The following is a 22,348-nucleotide window of genomic DNA, read 5'->3' as shown; positions in this document are numbered from 1 at the left end:
CAGGATTAGAGGTGAGGCCTCACCAGTGCCGAGCACAGAAGGACAATCACTTCCCTGGTCCTTCTGGCCACATTATTTTTGATACAGGCCCTTGGCCTTCTTGGCCACCTGGGCACACTCTGGGTCATGTTCAGCCGCTGTCACCAGCACCTCCAGGTCCTTTTCCACTGGGCTGCTTTCCATCCACTCTTCCCCCAGCCTGTAGCACGAAACTTGAAAAGCTTCAAGTGGCTGAAATGGAAAAATAACAGTGTACAGGGAATTCAGATGTGTGCCAGATCACTTCAGTGAGGGGCACATCAGGAAAGCTGTTCCACATCATCTGAATGCCCTGTTTCCTCCACCCCAGGTAAACACCAGACCCTTTGAAAACATGACCTTGAGGCCCTGGTCAGGTGGGCAGAATTCTGCCTGTGGAGCAATTTTTGCTTGAATCAGTTTTCTGGTTCCAGGAAGATGATATGTGGAGCAGCAAAATGCAGTCCTGGAACTTGAAGGTGACAGATTATTTACAGAAAACGAGTGGGTGTGTGGCTGTGTGTGTTTGTCTGCAGTTTTTGTGCTGCCTGAATGCCAGTGGCCATTTCGTATCATTGCATTACAGTCACACACTTTGCAGAGCATTTAAACCATCCACTGGAGGAGGTGTGGGGGGGTTAAGAGTCAACACATTCATTATTTGCATGGTTCTCCCTGTGGCTGCCATAGCTCATTTTTGGTCATTGTTAAATTTGTATCCACAGTCAATACTGAAACAAAAATCTTTTATTGCACCGTTACTGTTTCTTTGGTTACTCACTGTTCAACTCCTTTGTTCTTTCTGGGATTTATTTTTCCCAAGAACCTCCAACTCACCTCAATTTCACAGGATTTTGATTGCCTCAGAAATTTTTCAGGAGTTTTTCCTGTAAGCTTATAATTTTTAAGGGGTTGCATAATACATTTTTTCATCTTCTGTGGTGTCTTTGGAAAACCATGTCAGAAGAAACATACTTAGAACAGTAGAATTTAATTATGCATTAAAGTGCTTCAAAACTCATGTTAGTCTGTGGACCAGAATAATGGTACAAGCATCTTCACAAAGATTTGCTGGATTTTGCCAATATATGTTTCTTAGAGCAGCCTGTGCTACTCCATTGTTTTGGATATGCATGAAATCTTTATTTATGTGAGTTCTTAATTCACATTGACTGTCCCCTGTATATAAACAAGTGAGAGCATCCAAACAATAGGATTTCACCTCAAAATTATGAAGAAAAAGCGGTGACAGAAATACACCTATATACTTAAAGAATAACAGACATAATTGTAGCTTGATTGCATCTTCTTCCCCTTATTTTAAAGACCTATTTCTTTTAGTGGTTAGTGATTTGTTGTTTTGTGATAGTGATTTATATCACAGAATCATTTACTGTCAGTAATGGATACGTAGGTGCTCAAATATTTCTGATAATTCTAAGTTGAAGAAACCTTTCTAGTGGAAGATCATAAGGAAAAATGAGGTTTATCATTTTCTCACAACACATTAAAAATGAAGTTCTAGTTTTCCATCAATGAATTTTCCCCCTCACTAGATGGTGGCTTGAGTTTTATTTATTTAATACTGTGCAGTGAGTTTGTGGCCAAAGGTAGGCTGGGACCCAGAGTTTGGGCTTTCTGTGCTGCCCACAGCCACGGGATTGTCCTATGGAGGGGTCTGAGGGCCAGATAGTTGTGGTGTTTCACAAACAGGCTGTTTCGATGTGGAAATGTGCTTTATTTTTATTTTTATTTTTATGATGAAATAGACCTGGTTTTTTAAGCACAGAATGTACTGTCTGCCCTTCTTTCCTCCTAAACGTGCTTTTAGAAAATGATTGCAAATTCTTGCAGAGCGATTACAGTGACAACTGCAGGAAAGTTCCAGCTCTGCAAGAAAGTGATTGATGGTCAGTGCTGGACACCTGCATATTGTGTCCCTCCTGAAATGCATTCACTTGATCTCAGGGGCATTCATTTAATCTAAACTGCATTTTGCAAACTTGAGCACACTGCTCAAGCTGGAGGGAAGTAGTTTTCTTTTGACAGTATCCATTTGTGGGGAATAGTATGTAACGAGGAGTGTGTATTACTAGAGCTGCCTCAAAGCAGAAAGATCTGGAAATTTGCTGAAGATGAGGTACACTTCCAAAGTCCTGTCCCTTAAAATGCAGGTAAAAATAGCCAAGGTTTTCCCTCACAGATGTTACTTAATTTGTTCTCCCTTTGTGAAAGTCATCCAGCACTTCAGGGGCTGCAGAAACTGCAACTTGGATCTTTTCGGAGAAGAGAATTTTATCTTCTGTCTCATTAGCTTCCTTCTAAGTCCGTATTTTTTTCCAGTGCCAGGCAATGTTTGCAAAGCTTCCAATCACAGAAATTCCTTAAAACTTTGATATTACCATCGCTGTTTCAGTGTGTTTTTCCATTGACTCCACCAGGCTCTGCGTCAGGCCAGTAATGGCCATTTGTCAGCGTATCCATGAGTTATATTGACCTGCATCATCCCAAATTTCATCAGTGTGTTTGTAGTTCCTGAGCTCTTTGGCACAGCAAGCCTGTTATGTACTTGGTGATGCTCAGAAATCGCAGTTTTGTAGTTCTAGGCAAATAACAACAATACTACTAATACTATTTTGCATCTGCTAATGGAAGACATGAAGTTCTTTTAACGAATCTATAGGCTGCTGTTCCGATGGGGGCATTTGTCTCTCGCCCCCCTCCCCCCAACAAAATGGATTTTCTGACATTTCTGTGACCTCTTAGAGAAAGAATTAGGTGCACAGTTACCAAGCAACAGAAAGTCAGGCAACACACTTTCGAAGCCCTCTAATTGCCCATAATGGTTAAGAGCAGCATCCACGTTCACATCCTTGATACTCTGCTGCGGGAACTCATTTACCTTTTATTATCAGCGTGGTGTTAAGATGTAACCACCAAAGGAGGAGGTGCAAGTCTGAAGGGTCTGCAAGACTTGGAGCTCCTCTGCCTATAGAGGGCCGTAAGGATTGTCATTTTCGCAATTCATGCCTCACATTTCATTTTTCTGGAATATTTTAAGTGCTTAACTCGCAAGAGAGAAGGCACATTCATCTCTGCAATATTAAAACCAAAGTGAACGCGAAAAAAATAACTTACAAAGTCTTTCAAAGATTTAAATGAGAGACCAAAGAAAGGCTTTAAAGCACAATATATTCTGACAACTTATCCTCTAAGGTTTTAAAATGACACGTTTCATGAGTCACACAATGAAATCTCTGGGGGGGGGGGGGGGGGGGAGAAATGCATGAATACATGTTTGAGAATTTGAAGGATTTGGGGTTTTTTTTCCTCCAGCTTGTACCTGATTGCATGTGAGGAGTCAAACTGTCCCCTCCCTGCATGGCATATCTGGGACACTGCGTGCCACTCCTTCCTGAAGTTTTTCCATTGTCTTCAAGGGCTGTGGCAGTCTCCACCTGCTTTCCTCAGGGGGAATTTGGGAAGTGTTTTGCTTCTCTCTTGCGGAGATCATCACAGAGGGACAGTCCCAGCCTTTGCCACCGGGCATTTTGGCCTCACCTCGTTGTTTCCTGTGGAGGATGGTCTTGGCCATGGGCTGGGACAACTGGCAGTCACTGACTGCTCTCTCCCATTGCTGTTCCTTAGAGAATCCCTTTCAATCCCAAGAGGGAGAAGTGTTGTGCCTGCGCTCTGGATATCCGTGATCTGCTTTCCCCCTCTGCAGCAAGGGCTGGTTTTCACGTTCAAAAAGGGCTTTCTGGGTGTTTCTGTATATGCTTTCATTTATTTTCAAGCATACAGACATATTTCATCAGATATAAAGCTCTGGAGCTTCCTTCTCATGTCATTTACACTGGGGTCTGCTCTGGTGAAGTTAACAGACATTATATTTGCGTAAATAAAGACAGGGCCAGAAACTCAGCTTTTTTTTTTTTTGTTTTGTCCCAAGACATAAAGAAAAGCATACTGCAAACTTGGCATGGCATTCTGAGCAGGAAAGCACCTTGCACGTGAACTGTGCCTCCAAAATTTTTTTTTTTTTATTTTTGCTGCTGTCCTCCAGCCAGAACTGAGGTTTAATGGAGTGGTATCATATAGTGGAGGTGAAATGGCCGAGGGCTCAGTCGTGCAATCTGTCAGTGCTGGAGCTCCAGTCCAGCAAAGCCCGTAGGCACCTGACTGCTTTCAGAGAGCCTCACAAAATGATACAATTCTTCAAAATGAGCCATGAATTGCCGAGAAACCTGCGCAGAGGGAAGGTGGGTACTCAGTATTCTGAACTTAGAGGGGGGAAAAAAGGAAGCTGAAGTTAAAGCAGCTACATATACAAAGACATTTGAGCTGTGTTTTTCTATTTAGGACCTTTTTACTTCAATGACTGCGCAATTACCATAATTTCCAGTGGAGTTACTTCGAAATTGCTATGTAGTTTATTGTATCTGTCTAATTGTCTCACAACTGTAAGTGGAATGTACCACCATTTCCATTCTGGAAAGGACTTCTTTGGAACGATATTCTGACAACTCAAGAATATTTCTGCTGCATTTTCAATTCTGAGAGTAAGTATTGTTTGGAGACATGCAGTCTGGAGGCATGGGAGGAAAGGGAGAATTACTGTGTTTGGCTAGTGCCTAAAATGAAGCTATTTTTCCTGGTTTTGGTTAACCTCTTTTTAATAGGAATTCATCATAGAGTGAATTAGAGTTTCCATGAGGAGCTACATGTTAGAAAAGCAAAAATCCTGGCTGAATTTAGATTTTTATTGCTGTAGGACGCCTGAGAGTATATTTATGCTGATTCTTGCAGTTAATATGGAAATTTAAGTGATATCTTCTTACAATTATACAAACCCCTTAAATCTTGCTCACCTTCCTATTATCAGAAATTCAGATATTAACAATGTAATCAGCAGTGTTGTTGGTAGACACATTGAGACATAAATATCAAGTCTTCTCCCTGTGAGCCAGTTTTATACCTCGGAACAGCAAAGCTGTAGTGAAAGACTGCAGAAAGATTCCCATCCTAATGTATGTTTTATTTTTCCCTGTTGTTGCAACAGTTGTGCTGATGTCTAGCACATCACTGCTGTGCTTTATGTAACACCCTGCTACCAGCAATAGTTGTCTCAGCCTTTTGATAGCAGAAAGCCAAACAGATGTGGTTCTCTAGGAATGAGAAGCCTTTGTAGGAAGCTTGCTTTAAAAAAGGAAGGTTCATGTCTATATGCTTTTTTTGAAATACATTCACGAAGGATAAAGCAAGTTCCTGATGATAAATTTGCTGGTTTTGAGGGCAGCGAGGGAAAAAATATCATACATATATGCCCTCAAAACATAGGCACCCTCTGGAGAAAGATGCTGTGGTTCTCAGAGTAATTGGGCACAGTTCTGAATTTTTGGTTGGTGTAAAGGATACAGACCAGAAAAGAAGGGTTTTCTGTTGGAAATGAAGGGAAGATCAAGAATACAATTTCCATTGCTCATTCTTCTCCCCAGTCCAAAGGACACAAACATCCTTACGTGCATCCACGTGTTCTCTCCAAACTGTTTGCATATGTAAAATCTTTATAACTCTAAACCACTACTTTTTCTCTAAGAGTCCTACAAGGACTACATCCAATATATGTTTAGCTCTGATTTACTTCTTTTCAGTGGGTAGCATTATACTACATAGCAGAATATTAACCATCTGCCATGAATTTTCTTTACTGTTATTCCAGCTTTGATAAAGTCTCTGAAAGATTTTTATTTGAACTTTAATCCTCCCCAGCTCACATCCCTGGACGTTTCTATCTCTATCTTCTACCCTGAGGACCTCTGGCCCTGATCTGGAGACCCCATTTCTTTTCTATTTAGGGTGGAATCTAGAGCTGTCAGTAGAGGAAGACATGAAAATATCTGTCATTCTCAAATTCCAATCCCCTTTCTGTTGATGGCATTTCTGGATTCTGGACTAGCAGCCCTCAGCATCTCACCCTCTGCAGATTTCTCCAGCTCTCAAAAATAGAAAATTGCTCTGGGATTTTTCCTGGAAGGCACTATGAGTTTGCAAAAATGATTGCTGCAGAGGACCTCAGCTGAATAGCAGCCCTTGTGAGTGCACTCAAGAAAAACAACTCCAGAATTGCTGCGGAGTGTAACTACAACTGTATTTTATTTATTTCATGAACACCATACAATATTACAGGCATAGATTAGCCAGTAAAGTCAGATGTAGGTGCTGGCTGGGGCTTCTGGCACTTGCTTGTTATGCAAATAGCAAACAGTAGTAGTAACTCACTCCTAAAGGTAATGACAACATACATCTGCTTCCTTATTTTAGCCTGTTCTCGGGGCTGTCTGCACCTTGGGGCTAGCGTCAGTGAAGACTTACTAGTTCCAGCCATGCACATGTAATATTAAAAAGCCAGGGAGCTGGAGATGGCATCTCCCTCTTCACTGTCAGACCCTCCTCCTGAATGCAATAAGTACCATTTCACAGCAAGAAATGGCCTCGTTATCCAGCTTGGATTGTGGCAGCAACACAGCTCTGACCGATTGCTGCTCGGTCCTCATCTGTTTGACTCCAAAACCGCTCACACGTTCAGCCCTCTCAAGTCTGGGTCCTGCCACGGATCATCTTGTGTCTGGTGCTAATTCTTGAGGGCGCAGCTCACGCGAGTACCTTCTGTGCCTCACAGGGACCCACTCCTGGAGGTGTGCTCTTGGGCAAGGGGGTTTGAACACCTGGTTCAGAGAGGCTGAGACAGCAGGGGGCTGGCTGTGGTCCCCACAGCTGCTTCAGTAGCTGCTCAAGTGTGCAGATCTGAGGCCGTCCCTGGAGCTGGTCGTTGTCAGCCTCATCAGACCGGGACGTGGGATGTGTGCTCAGCTCAGCGCTGGGCTCCGGGAGGCTTTGTGGAGTTGTCTGGGACATTCCTCTGGGAAGGAGAGCTTTGATGTGAACTCGTGCTTCTTTTGGTTTTGATCACCCCAGGTGTCTCCGTTTCTGGTGGGGATATAGGCACTGCAGTGATGAAGGCAAAGGCTGGCCTTCGCAAGGGAACTGGCACTATTTCGTGGAAGCTTTTTTTGTTTTAAAAAAATGAAAGCTGTCTCCTGAGCCAGGATGAATGAAGATGGAGGGAAAGGTTTTTGTATTGAAGAGCATCATTCTACAAAATATCCATGTCCAAATTATTTTCAGGTTTCGCAGCCAAGAGGCTGGAGTCTTCAGAGTCCAGCTCCATGGAGCAGAGATAAAATGGGAGAAAATCTCAAACTGAGGAGCCTTGATTTTCCCTTCTGAACTTCCCCTACCCAGGCAGATATGGCTCTGTTTGGCACCTTTTTTTTTTTCCCCCTCTGAAAAACTTGACATGAAAGGAGTTAAGCAACCAGCTTTTTGACTTTGACTTGATTTGTCCTCACTGTTACAGAGAAGATTTTACATTCTCACCTCAGATCCTTACCAGTCATCCGTGTGTATTCCCTGCATGGGCTCAGCATCCCTGTCTGTGGAAGGAATTTTTTCCTGCAGACCAGTATTCAAACCTTTCAGGTCCATTCCTCATTCACAGTTTCCAAGCTCAGCTGGGGACCAGAGTGGCCAGCCCTGTGAGCAGGGCAGTTTGGCCCCTTTTCACTGTTATTATTTTTTTCTGAGGAGAGCTGTTCCATGGGCACCTGCCTGGGTAACTTTGCTGTTCCTCAGGGGTGACCTTCAATGCAGGCTTGGCTCAGGGAGGGGGGGGGGGGGGGGCATTTTTTTGCACAAGCTCTTGGAGAGTGCAAGCTGTCACAGGGTGACCAGGTTGCAAACTCCTGGGTGCTACAAATTAGTTTTTAGCACTTCAGACACACTCTTCAGGTGTTTCACTCAGCTGCTATCTCCATCTCTGAGTTTTTTCTGGGAAGCTTTGCCAACAGAAAGCAAGATCCTCTAAATAACCTTTTCCTCCTCTTCTGGAAAGCCCTCTAAACAAGAGAAGATGAAAGTATCATTTTTGATGCAAACACGTTCACTTTCTGGATCTCCTTTTCACATGATTTGATACATTTTATTGTCCTATTTACTCACAGATCAGAATGAGGCCAAATCTGATCCTTTCCAGAAGCACCATGAGTTTCTTTTTCAGGGTCACAAAGACCTGTAGATGCTCAGGCTTGTTGGAAGCTGAGAATGTTTTGCAGGAGAGATTCTATAGCAGCTCTTTCTCCTGAGGCAGGGGTATGGTCTATTATGGTCTGTTCATGGTCTGTACCAGTCATGGTTGGCTGTCTGGTTCAGGTCTGGCTCCAGGTGCCTTTTTATCTGGCACACAGACTTTCCTGTTCCTCTCTCTCACTTTTGCACCTCAGTGGTAAAGGGAACGGAGACCCATGACCTGAGATGAACATCCTGATAACATCCATCTTCCTGCCTGAATTAACAACTTTCTCATGCAAAAAAAAATGTGAATGGCACTTTCTTCTCCACCTCCATTCTACTGTTTCCATGTTTCTATCAGCCCAGACCCACCCCTTACATGTGCTATCCCTGTTCCACACTGTTGGAGCTCCTGAAGTCGGGTCAGCAATACTGTGTTGTCTTTGCTAAGGCAGGTGGTTTGACCCAGATCCTGATGAGCCACTTCATGCTAACCAAGATATGTAATATTCACTCATTCTTGTTTTTCCCAAGACAGAGGAGGTCAGTGCTTTGCCACCCTTTGCAGTGAATAAGAGAATGCAGGATACTGTGGGATACAGGCATGGTCTTTGTCAGCAAACCCCAAACCTGCCCACAGTCTAGTGGGCACTTAATATTTTACATCAAAGGAGAACCAAGGCTGGAAAAGTCTGACTAAAGGCAGATCTTGCAACCTGCTTTCACAGTAGTGTGTGCTTAGTCTTATCCCACTCGGAGAAGGCTTATAGATCAGAGTATGTGATTGCCTAATAAAAGCTATGCGTGAATAAGGAACTAGATTTATAGATTCACAATTCCCTTTTGTTTGACTTTAAAAAAATAATAATTTATTTGTTACATTTGTTTTGTTTTGTTTTTAAATTCTGCTTGGTTGAGCAATGCAACTTTTTGAATGTAATCCCTTGAAAAAGAACCCTGGAAGACTGAAATCAAATCACACGAAACCTCACTGAGTCCTTTGTACCAACAGTCATTAGATTCCCAGTTCAGGTCTCAACCACATGAGCCCCATGAATGTCAGGGAGCAGCAACTGCTTTTTCTTCTATCTATTACCCATGAGAAAAGGACTGGAAGACAGATGTTGCTAGGGGGTCATATACTGTTTGCTAGCTACAAATGTTTGAAGGATATTTCTTAGATCTTATTTCTGACTTTGGAGTCTGTGGTCACTTAAGAGATGTCACTGACAAGCACATAAACTTCATACTCTTATGTGGAAAGACAGCATGAGTCATTGGTGGAGACCTGAATCTGCCACCTTGCAGCTGAAGTCATCATTTCACATCTGCAGAGAGTGAAATATTCAACTGGCAAATGATGCCATCTCTAAAATGGGCTAAAGATTATATTGGCCTAGTCCTCTCATGAAGACTGAGGTTTCAGACACAGTCTTTGTCCCTTGACTGGAATCATATATAGGGGGAGTAATAAGGAATTCCCCTGTTTATCTGGAATTTCTGATCAGTAGTATCCTTTTCTTCAAAGAGGGGCCAATATTTCTGTAAGTCCTGTAATCTGACAGGGCATGTTGAAGCTTTCAGCAGAGGCTGCCACACCTTCAGGCAGCTTTGCAGGCCCAATGCAGCTCTGTAACCTGTGTTTGCTTCCTTGGGGCTTTTGGAGAGCACTGTCATATCTGAAGGGAGCCTATGGGGAAGATGGAGAGAGGCTTTTTTCAAGGGCCTGGAGTGACAGGACAAGGGGGAATGGCTTCAAACTGAAAGAGAATAGGGTTAGATGGGATATTGGGAAGAAATTCTTTACTGTGAGGGTGGTGAGGTACTGAAACAGGTTGCCCAGAGAAATTGTGGATGCTCCATCCTTGGAAGTGCTCAAGGCCAGGTTGGATGGAGCTCTGAGAAACCCGGTCTAGTGGAAGGTGTCCCTGCCCGTGGCAGGGGGATTGGAACTCCATCCAACTTGTCAGCTCCCTGGAAGGCCACAATTAGGTCACCCCAAAGCCTTCTCTTTTCCAGGCTGAATAATCCCAATTCTCTCAGTCTTCCCTCATAGCAGAGCTGCTCCATCCCTCAGATCAGCTTGGTGAACTTCTCTGGACCTGTTCCAGCAGGTTGACATCCTTCCTGTTCTGGGGACCCCGGGGCTCAAGAGCCAATATCCACTTCCTGTGTCATACTGTTAGTATGACAAATATCTGACAGTGCAATAATCATTTGTTCCTGTTTGACAGAAATGGATGCTAGTTTTGGTCTCTAAAACAGCTTCTTGCCTGAGCATGGATAGTAAAACATGAATCAAGAGCGACTATGGGAAGAGAAATTCATGGCAATGTGAAAGAATTCAAAGTAATGCATTTAAAAGGGACAGGAATGAGGAAGAAATCAGTTTGTGAGGTCTGTGGACAACCAGGGCACAGGTGCTGCACAGACTCCTGTCTCACCCATTGGCACAACTTGGGATGTGTGGCATTTGGTCCAGTGCTTTAAAGGTCTGACGAAATCTCCCGCTGTACCACATAATAAACAAGAGAGGTGTTGACTGACTGTGTGCTGATTGCAGTTTATGAAATGAACAGCAGGTGGGAGAGAAGCAATATGCATCCTCCTGTAGACCTCCAGCTAACAATGCCACATCTGACAACATGTAGCCTGCTAGTCCCGAAATCAAACCTTTTACACCACGCTCCTTGGAAACGGGGAGAGGTGGGAAGGAGCAGAGTGGTGGGCCAGGGGAAGGGGGAAGGTGGAATAACGGGATTTTTGTATGAAATTATTTTTCTTTTCAGTCTCTTTGGTCCTTCTTTTCCTATCTCATACTCATATTTCTCTGCTGCCTGGCAGTTTTGTCATTCATCAGCCTCTCCCAAGCAGCCTGACTCCAGATGATATTTGCCTACCCTGGTGGCAGGCACCTCCCTGACTATTCATCTGTCTCTTGCCTCCTGCCTTTATGTTTTGTCAACCTGTTTATTTCAAACCCGCTTCTCTGTGCCCCACCTTGCTCCCGTCCTTATGCCTATCCATCTATCTCCATTAAAAATCTAAATATTGAATATCAATAGAGATAACACAGCCCGTTTGGGGAGGAGGTCATTTGCCTGATGCTTTATGACTGACTGTTGATTTGTGGTCAAACGCAACGGTCATAAAAGGGCTGTGCATCAGGCAAATGACATAAAATGCACACATCAGCAATTAAAATCAGCTGTATTATCTGGGCACCCAGCAGGGCTGCCTAGTTAAGGCCCTGCCAATGTTTTGATTATTACAACTCTGTACAAGAATTCACGCTGTTCCTCTCTCCTCACCCCCACATCTGATATCTGACCCTTCCTCTCCTTCCGTGTGGCTTCGCTGCTCACCCCACATTTGGATTCTCCCCTGCATGACGTAGCTCCCATGATCTTTCCCTCCCTCCAAGTCATTGCAATGCGATGCAATATTGTCTCTCTCTCCTCCCCGAACACAGACTGTATTCCTCCACCTCGGGATTCCTGCCAGGAATGTTTTTTCTACCTGTCGTGTCCATTTCAAACGCCCTGTCCTAGTGTAAACCCACCTGTGTCTCTCTCTCTGTCCTTTCATTTCCTCACCCCTCCCTGGCTCCCCCCTTGCAGGGGAAGGTGTTCCCATCCCCTGAGCACTGCAGCAGGGGGGAGGACCCCAGGATTTGTGTGGAGCTTATGGACTGCAGCAGGAGCACTGGATCTGCCTGCCTGCAGCTGCTTTCAGAGGGGCTGCATGGACGTGGTGTCTTTCTTCATCACCTTCACGCTCACTGCACGCCCTAACATCCCTCCTCTCAGCCTCCTCTCACATTTCTCCCTGCTGTGTTGGACTCCCCTCCCACAGGCTCTTCTCCCATACCTTTTCAGTCTCCCTGGCTACTGAGCTCCACCATGGAAATGTTCCCTGAGGCACCTGTGCAACCCTCTGTCCCCTCCATGTCACCGTGTATTTTTGGAGCCAGTGGGACATCTACCACTTGAAAAACCAGTGTGATGCACAGACATGGAAAAGTCTATGTGGTTGTATTTGAGCACTCACCTGTCTTCATATCACTATAATATTCCTTCATTGTAAACACTTAGACTGCTCTTAATGAAATGATTTGAGAGTGGAAACTCCATGGTAGCATTTAATTTAGTGTTGTGGGTTTTTTGGTGTCTGGCCAGTTGACAATCTTCAAAGTAAGAGAATGCCTCTCATTCTTCACTGTGAGGGTGGTGAGGCCCTGGCACAGGTTGCCCAGAGAAGCTGTGGCTTCCCCTGGATCCCTGGAAGTGTCCAAGCCAGGATGGACGGGGCTTGGAGCAACCTGGTCTGGTGGAAGGTGTCCCTACCTGTGGCAGGGAGGTTGGAATGAGATGATCTCTAAGGTCCCTTCCAACCCAAACCATTCTGTTATTCTCTGATTTTGTGGTGTAGGTTTCCTTTTCGTTGAGAAGTCGCAAAAGGGGCTGGAGAAAAGAACTTCCTGCATTCTCCTTGTGGTCACATCTGGTCATGGAGCAAAGCAGAGATGGTGTCACTGAACCACAGGCAGGTGATGCCATTTGAGACTCTCCAGGGTATCCAAAACACCAGACAACAGCTCACAGATGTGATGCAGTCCCTAGAAGAGGCATCTGTGGGGGTAGTGACTAAATGATCTATACTCCCTTTTGCTGCTGGAGTTTTAGTGTCAGAATTAGATTGTCCTGAGAACATATCCAGATTCCATGCTGCCACCTTCCCACCTGGTAAGAAACTCTCTTTCCAAGTGCAGGAATGGGCTGGTTTAGATTTTTCAGCTGCTTTATTTCCCCATGCTAACCAGAGCATGCAGTTGCCATCCTTGCAGCCTTAGAAGATCAATTTCTGGTCTTATAGTTAAGGGAATGTGAAGGAGGAAAGCTTTGAGATGTTTGGACAATCTCTGGATGGATTTGGAGGAACTCTGGAGAGAAGCCACCTACCTTCCAGAAAAAACTTGCAGTCTATTAGATTTAGGCCTATACTAACTCTCATGATCTTTGTTAAATGTGGGTCATTCCCACTGGCAGAGCAGGATAAGGGAATAATGTACTTGCTTGTGCTGCGTGCACGGTGCATAATGAAAATATTTTACTGGGAGTTTTGCATGAAATGCAGATTTTTGCATGAAAGGACGCAAAATAATATTTTTTCAGCGGTGAGTTCCAAACTTCCAACTTCTGATTCTGTCTTGCTTAGACATGTATCTTACACAACACATGATTATAATTTTCGGGTAGGAGTTTTAGAATTATCCAAAGTGATTAAAGAGGAACAGCAAAGGAAATAATGTTTTTTTTATTCTTCTTTTCTTCCTGTCTAGCACGCAAAGAAATAAAATCAACCAGGCAGCTGCACACCTCTGACTTCATAATTGCTGGAAGTGAGTTCTTCTGCTTACCTAATACTGAGCTTCCATTTCCAAACACTTGTGGTTATCCATGATTCCTGGCCTTAGTGAAATCAGTGACAAAATGCTAACTAGCTACAGTGCTACTGGATCCAGTATTGATGGTAAACACTTAGGCTCCAGATGGTTAGGAAGATTTCCATTTTCCATGTGCATTATTTCCATATTTTGTAGATTCACAGACATATTTTGCTTTAATCTGTGGTATTTGTTTTGTTGTGATAGCAGACAGTAAATCGTGCCTTAAAACTGATGCTTTCAAAGCCCTGAGACCAGCTTTAGAAATGTTTCATAAGGTTCTCTGTATGTTTGTTTAGTGTTTGTTTAGCTTTAAAACTGCTTATATGGGCTCTGTATCGTGGGAGGTCAAGCCAGGAAGGTTATGCTGCTTGCTGAGTCACTACTAAACAGACAGGGGCCTTCCTTAATTTCATAGAATCATAGAATCCTAGAGTGGTTTGGGTTATAAGGGACCTTAAAGATCATCTAGTTCTAACCCCCTGCCATGGGCAGGGAACCTTCCACTAGACCTTTCTCAGAGCCCCATCCAACCTGGGCTTGACTGACAGCAATTTTTAACTCATCAAACCACATTTGGTTAATTTATTTTGGTGTCTTCTTCTTCATGCCTTTATGACAAAACAGGCCAAATTGGGTGCATTTCTCCCGAGGGAGAAAAGGTTGGTTTTCCTGGGTGTGTGATACAAACCTGAACAAGTATTTGTCCATGTGCTGCTTGGAAAAGTTAAGTCAGCATCCAGCTGCAAAGGGAGCACGTTAAATGCTATTAGTTTAGCTGGAGAAACAGCTGCAAGGCCCACCTGGCCAAAAGTGCTTCCCTCTCCCTGCAAGTGCACGGCGTGAGCGTGGCTCCACACTCGGGAATGTCAGCAGGGTGAGGCGTCGGGAGCTGGGAGTTTTCCCTCATTAGCAAACAGTTCTGCTGCTGTAAAGCCAAGAAAGAGGAGATGGAGGGGGAGGATGGGGAAGAGCAGTGCCACAGAGGGAGGGATGCCAGGCAATAACAGGAAGAACAATTCCAGGGCTTAACTGAAGTGGCAAGACCCGGGAAGAGGAGGAGACAGCAGCACAGAGGGCTTGCTGCTCCTAATTTGCAAGAGGCTTTATTCCATGAGCTGGAAGGGTACCTGCCTGGGGAGGCAGGCAAGGAAATGGCACCTGACACGTGGCATCCTCAGCATGTCAGTCATGAGGCAGGGAGTCAGCAGCAGGGTGCTTTTAAGCAACTTGCCTCTCTTTGCAACCTTTAGCAGCCTCATCTATGCACCGTGGCAGAGACTGGAGGGACGTGACAACTGTGCTGATGAGGGGATGGTTGTGGTTGTGATGATTGGGAGGTTGAGTGGTGAGATGCTTCCCATCAGTGTGCAGGTGGCTGGTGATGCTCCTGGCTGCTGTTTGGGGAGGGGTGCTCTGCTCCCCTTCCAAGTTTAGAGAGGTGGCCAAATACAAAAGAAATTAAACATCAAAAATGCATGTCGGGAGAACCTGAGATAAGCTAACAAAAGCCAGGGAATTCAGGGCTACTTCCAGTTAATGCTGCGATTTTTACCAGCCTGGGGAGAACAGGGAAAAAGGTAGTCCCAAGGTCACTTCAAATCACAGGGCTTTGTGAAGCATTGCTACTGTTAGCAGAGGAGTTGAGCTGGCAGAGGGGAGCTGCAGAGGTACAGGCCTATAAAATGCATTATTAAAGAAAATCTGAACGAAATGGCAACCAGAATGGAAAATAGCAAATAATACTTACAGCATTAGAAATTCATTTCAGTTTTATGGACTATAGCTTGGGTATAAATATAAAGCACTGCATTAAAATTCATGGTAACAGATTATAGTCTTCTCCCCTATCTGTTCCTCTGCAGACATTGTGCTTGCAAGAGAGCTCAGCCCAGCAACTTAGGGACAGGGCTGACAATTCACGTGGCAGGTGGTTCCCTCCATTCCCCACTTCAAAGGTAGCCAACAGGTAGCACCACCAAGCCCAAGGACAGCCAGCCAGACAGTTCAGCCTGACATCAGGAGACAAACTGTTGCAGGTGCTGAGCGATGCTGAGAGGAGCTGTGCTGATGTCTGACAGGAGGGGAGATGGAGTCACACGCCTTTCTCCACCTGAACTTCATCTGTCACTGCCAGTTTTTGATCTCCTACAGTCTTCATGAATTATTTTCTACAACTGTAATGCGTTCTAATTCTCTTTAAGATTATTCCAGCTGAACTGGACACATATCTACGTGAAACAGAAGTAGCAGTGGCATAGCTAAGATTTTGTCACAATTTTCCTTTTAATACAGCTTTATTAATCTCCTTGCTCTGTTGCTACTGGAGGTTTTTTGGGACTGTGTCCTGTGTGAGAGATAGGGATTGCTTTCTATTTCCCACAGTTTTCTGGAGAGCATCATTAAAACTGTCAAGGTGGGATGGGAATGGATGATGTTACTCTGTATGTGGAAGTTAGGGATGGATGTAGATATGATTTGTTGCTGCATTTCCTGTGGCTCCAAGTTTGAGGAGTAATTACTGTTCCTAACATGTAAGGATGATGGGGGAAACATGTTCAGCAGCCTCTGATGGGACATCATTTTTCAGTCAGTTGACAGATTTGAAAAACTTGCCTGAGGTATTTATTATGTTTGAACAATATTGTAAAACACCTTTGATATCCAAACTTCATGATTGCTGGCCTGAGCTCCAGGTTCATGTGATGTTTCTTGTGAAGCTGATATGCGACACAGAGCTACTTTGCATTATAATACTCTTTGATTTAGCAGTGTGAGCAAAGTGCTGCTGTGGGGAATACCTGAGCTGAGGAGTTATCTGAGTTTTCTTTTTCTTCCAAAAAAAGACAGGGTTCTTCAAAAGACAGTGAACATTTTGTAGTGAACATTTCATATGACATGAACAGTATTGGCATTGTGATCCAGAGAGGCAAGGAAAACTCACAGTTCTGATTATCCTGGATTAGGGCATGGATGTGTAAACTGGAGAACAGAGTCACAGCAAGGAAGTACCAGCATTGCCCCCATAAATACCTGGGGGTATTTATGTATTCATATATCCTGTTGAATGCAAAAAACAAAGACATATTTGCTTTCCTCTGCCACAGCAGCAGGTGCTGCTCAGCACAGGTAGAGCGAGTCGATATTTAAAATTAATTCCTGTTGCTGTTCTAGTGAGGGTCATGGGGACCTCCCAACCTGATCATTCATGAAGGCACCTCAGGGTGTGGAATCTCCCTCGCTGGAGATGTTCCAGAACTGTCTGGACATAAACCTGTGCCACGTGCTCTGGGATGACCCCGCTCAAGTGGGGAGGTTGGACCAGATGAGCCACTGTGCTCCCTTCCAACCTGACCCATCCTGTGATTCTGCGACTCTCAGTGGCTGTCAGCCCAAGGGAACTACCAGGAGTTATTTCTTTTTTAACTAGCAGGCCACTGAGGGTCTCTGGAAAGCAAGGCAACTCTCTCCTACCCATGCATGATGTGCCTGCATGAAGCTTTGTGTCTTTGAATTAGTGTTTGATGTGATAAACTCGTATCGATCCGTGCCAGTTCATGCATTTTATTTGCTCCGTTCAGTGAGGAAACCTCTAATGGTCTCCAGTTTTGTTAGGGTGTATTTAACATCATAAATAAAAATAGTTAGTCCTGTTCATCAGCAGTATAACCTTGGAACGAGCTGCCTGGAGGACCTGAGCTCCACGTGGGTGGACGGCACCGTGTCGAGGAAGAGCACGTGCGACTGGAAATGTTAGCACTGGCTCCCTGGCTGGCTGTGCAGCTGGGTGCATTTTACACTGGACAAAGGCCCTTTCTGGGAGAGGGAAAAAGGGATGAGTTCATCATTCAGGGGGTGCATTCAGCAGTACACAATCCCCACTGAGTCACTCTGAAGTGGATGGCAGGGCAGGAAATCACAGCTGTGGGCAGCGAGGGCCTCCCGTGCAGTCATCAAACACTCCCCCCACTGCCAGAAACAGCCACCCACAACAGGAGCAAGAGATTTTTGCCATCTATTTTCTCTAGGTCTGCGTGGCTGAAACAAGCCCAGTATTTCTACCCCCTGTAGCTGCACAGAGAGCTTTTTAAAAGCAATGACATGAGCAGTGTCTGCCCGGCGTGGTGACAGCTCCTGTAGGCAGCCATCAGACAGCAGCAACAGCAGTGGGATGTATGAATTGCCCAAATTAATCTTTTGGGTCAATTTGAAGCCTAAAGTTGGGAAAGGCTAATGTAGCTAATTTCACTGCTAATCAATTTAGCAGAAACCTCCAGTTAATACAGTTGTGTATTAATCCTAAATAATTTCCTTGGACTTTCCCGAGGGCCTCCACTGTGATGATCTTTGATGCTGAAAACTCTGATTTTCTCCCCTTCACTTCCTACTTTGAATCTGCAATTCTGCATTTTCAGAACAAAACTCTGCAGCATGCAGAACACTCATGATACAATGCAGGATAAAATAAATTAAATTAATTGCAGTATAGATAGTGCAGTGGATACTGCATTAGTTTATTTCTTTTCATGTTTAATTCTAAAAAAATCCCTCTACTGCCATTATCTGATTATTTTTCTCTGGATGGTACTTTGCAGTCTTTCTTCAGATTTTTACTCTAGTTTTCTGGGCCTGCACAATTTAAAGAAAGCCTTGATTATAGTCTTATAAATAAAGTAAATGCGTTTGCGGACAGGAGTGTGGATAAAATAGTAAATACAGCAAAGTCTACAGTAGGGGCAGTAGTTGGATGCCTTGTCAGGGCATTGTCTGGGTCAATCATCTGGATGTGGAGGGGAAAAGCTGAGAGAATCCATTTCATTCATATATGAATTTCTAATGACTGGATGTCGTAATTAATGCTGTGGTCCAGTAGACAAGGTGATGGTTGGAAAAGACTTCCTAGACCATCGAGTCCACCCTGTGCCCGATGCCCACCTTGTCCCCCAGCCCAGAGCACTGAGTGACAAGTCCAGTCATTCCTTGGGCACCTCCAGGGATGGGGACTCCACCACCTCCCTGGGCAGCCCCTTCCAGTGTTTAACAACCCTTTCAGTGAAGAAATTCCTCCTTATATCCCACCTGAACCTCCCCTAGTACATCTTGAGGCCTGTCACTGGGAGAAGAGGCCAATCCCCACCTTGCCACAACCTCCCTTGGGGAGGAGCAGAAATGTGAACATGTATAGCTTTGCTGTCTCCCTTATGCTTTTTCAGTGTTATGCAGGAATGTGTAGAGAAAGAGAGAAAATTAATTTTTTGGATGTTTTCTTTGAAGGAATTGAGATCACCTGTCAGCCTGATGATACAGCTGATGAATCAGAACTGGAAGTTTAAAGGGGAGGATGAAGTATTCTGTCCTCCCATATTACAGAAATGGACAAAACCCAAGCTAAAAAAGGGCTGGAGAACACAATGCAGCACAAAGCAAGCCTTGCAAATATTGCAGCCTGGGACATTTCTCTTTGGATGATCAGACAGGAACAGGACAGGATGGTTTGCACACACATTCTGAGCCTTAGATCCTCTCTTTTAATCTTTATCAGACACAACTACTTCTAGGGAATGAAGGCACTTGGTACAAAGGGAAGGGTGACATGACAGGAATACTTGTAAGCAGAAGCTGTCATGTGTTTTTGATCATTTTGCTGCTGTAAAGAACATCTTGATGCATCTTGTCTTTCAAGAAATAACCGTAGTTGTGTCTCTCATTCTGTCTAGTTACTTGTTAATGCTCATTTCTGCAGACCTCTGTGTTTTCCAGCTGCTACAGATGGGATAAGCTGTGGTGCCAGGCAGCCTTTCCATGTTCTGGGCTTTCCTGTGTAGAACAAGAGAATGTATTGAGCTATAAATGGGAACACAACACAGTGCTATATGGGAGACAACAGGATGGGATTGTGTGGATGTTGGAGAGGTATTTATTTATTAAGTCTCAGAAAGTGAAGCTGCAGAAACAAGCGATTTTTCAATTTTTTTATTACCCAGTAGTTCTGGAGTCTTTAAGAAAACCAGCAGAAATCAGTGTGTTCACCAATCCAGCAAGCAGTTTTTTATAAACGTGTCAGATGGTGACCAGAATGTGTTCAATTGCAAATGCACCCAAGGAAGCAAGAACACACCTACAAAAGAAACCACAGGCACCATCTGTCTTTATTTAGGAAGTGCAGTCTTCCCACTTCTTCCCCTTTCCTTTCCACTCCCTTCCTCTTCAAATGACTTCCAACTATCATACTGTCCTTGTATAAAGCTCTTGAGTTCTGTCAACAGGTTTCAGTGCAACAACAACAAAAAAAGCCTTATTTTTTTTTTTTCTCCCTTATCATTGTTTATGTGAAGTCATTCGGCTGCTGAAATGAAATGTCCACCATTCTCATGCTGTAAATTCCCTTTTCCCTGATAGGGAAGTGAGCTGTGGGAGACAAGGATCACAGACAATATTTCTTAGAATGCTTATTATTCATTAAGCTGTTATTAGTGATCAAAACAAGCCGTTATTATTAATGGTACATAACTATTCACACGGCACATTCACAGTTCATTTGCACAGTCATGGATCATACAGCTCCCAGTTGGAGCAGCAGCTTTGAGGCCATTTGCTCAGAAGCAGAGGGTTATACTGATGTCCTGGTGGCTCCTGTGCACAAGTGACCTTTGATGCTCATGTGTGCAAGTGACCTTTAACAAATGCAGCAAAGTCTTGGTCCTGTGTTTATCAACTCTTGAAGGTTCAAGAGGATCATTAGTTCTCCTGGACTTATCAGTTCTCAGGAAGCTTTCACCCTTTGCCTTCTCTTTTTGGCATGCTGTTGTCTTGCAGCTTCTTCTTCCATCTAAATTTATAGGTACCTGCAGTACCCACTCACATGAAAAGGGCCTTTATGATGCTGAAGATTTACATTGTAAAGTTTACTGTGTGTATTTTATTAACATTAAGAGGTAATACATTAATGACATGCAAGTAAAAAGAAGTAGTGGTAGTTATCACATCCATCCATCACTTATGCCAAAGACTGCTTTCTGCAATGAGGAGCATAAGCTCACAAAACATCCCTTCAAGCTGTGCCATGTCAGTTAAGTTTCTGCAGGTTTGCACTGCAGGATCAACCCCCTGACTGCTTTCTGCAAGGGGCTGCAACTGTTCTGGATGAAATGGTCAGAGCAAACAGACCCACCATCATGTCAGCACTTCTCTCCTTCCTCGTTTTTAAAGGTTAAAATATAAGAATTGATGTGAAAACCCTGGCATAAGCCATAACATCCTCCCTAACTTGATGATATTCAAATACTGAAAGTTTGAAAAAAAATTGTAACTGCGCAGAAAAACACTGTCTTTATCCTCTGTTTATTATGGAGTGAGGACTAGTTTTGCATCTATACCACTCCCAAAGCTTTTTTCCCTGTACTTGGCACTGGAATCCTGTGTTCAGTTTTGGGTCTCTCCCCACAGCAAAGACATTGAGGTGCTGGAGCGTGTCCAGAGAAGGGCAACAGAATTGGGGAAGGGGCTGGAGCACAAGTTTGATGAGGAGCAGCTGAGGGAGCTGGAGGTGTTTAACCTGGAGAAAAGCAGGCTCAGGGGAGACCTTCTTGCTTTCTACAACTACCTGACAGGAGGTTGTGCCTGGGAGGGTGTCTGTCTTTTCTCCCAGGAAACAAGTGTCGTGACAGGATGAAATGGCCTCAAGTTGCACCAGGGGAGGTTCAGATTGGATATTAGAGAAAATTTCTTCATGGGAGGGGTTGTCAAGCTTTGGAACAAGCTGCACAGGGAAGTGGTGAAGTCACCATCCCTGAAATTGTTCAAAGAACATGTGGATAGGGTACTTGAGGACAGGATTTAGTGGTGAATGTGGTGGTGGTGCTCAGTTGATGGTTGGACTTGATGATCTTAGAAGTATTTTCCAACCTTAACATTTCCATGATTCTATGATTCTAAACAACTCCATATCACACATAAGGCTCCTTTCTATGTGAAGCCACTATTCCAAACACCTCTGTCTTGGTTGGACTTTCTCAGCAAGAAGACCAGAGGAATTAGGGTGGTTCTAATGTTTAAAACCGGTGAGAGGAGACCTACAGGGTGACTTTCCATAGCAGAAAGGTCAGAAAAAGCTGGTTAAAGGAGGAAGTGACTCTCTGATCTGGACAAGTCAGGCAAGGGAGGAGCAGCCCTAGGTGACCTTAACTGCACCCCAAGATTATTGAGGAAACTGAGGGCAGGGAAGGCATCACAATGTTCATCTTTTGTCTTGACACCTATGGTGAAGGGGGCTTTGCTGGCTGACCCTGCAAAGTACATACACAGTGGGCTTTCTCTGAGAAGGTAAACTTTATCTTGAAAGATAAACTTAGTGCCAGAGCATCTTTTGGATTGCAGAGGTAGGGAAAGATGAGCTTGTTTTATGATGCTGGAGTCTGCACACATCTTGGTGGATACCAGTAGTCCTTTTTCTCTGGGTTTTTGTCTAGGAGGAAAACCAGAGAAGGAAAATGAAGAGGCACTGATGGAGTGTTACCAGAAAAAGAAACAGAAGAGCACATTTGTCTACAAAAGAGAATATGAAGGGCTGAGACGGTGGTGATACCTGGCATTAAAGTCACCCATTTAAGCCTGGGAAAACATGTCCTTATGGCACATGTCTGAGTAGCTGCTATGTTTTATGAACACTGAAAGGCATGACTTGTATCATATGTTTTCCCTGAGGTTTGTGTGACTACTCAAACAACATATGTTTCACTGTCCTTGTTCATCACC

General features: G+C 44.1%; 1 long non-coding RNA gene across 1 annotated transcript; it reads left to right on the top strand.

Moving 5' to 3' along the window:
• Positions 1 to 13,604: 13,604 nt before the first annotated feature.
• Positions 13,605 to 22,093, top strand: LOC116782109. Its single transcript, XR_004355122.1, has 4 exons — positions 13,605 to 13,702; positions 15,460 to 15,524; positions 18,869 to 19,086; positions 22,063 to 22,093. It is a non-coding gene; the product is annotated as an uncharacterized LOC116782109 (long non-coding RNA).
• The last annotated feature ends 255 nt before the right edge of the window (positions 22,094 to 22,348 follow it).

This window comes from Chiroxiphia lanceolata, chromosome 2 (assembly GCF_009829145.1).
Source record: "Chiroxiphia lanceolata isolate bChiLan1 chromosome 2, bChiLan1.pri, whole genome shotgun sequence".
Taxonomy (NCBI): domain Eukaryota; kingdom Metazoa; phylum Chordata; class Aves; order Passeriformes; family Pipridae; genus Chiroxiphia; species Chiroxiphia lanceolata.
This window is presented reverse-complemented; position numbering and strand designations above follow the sequence as displayed.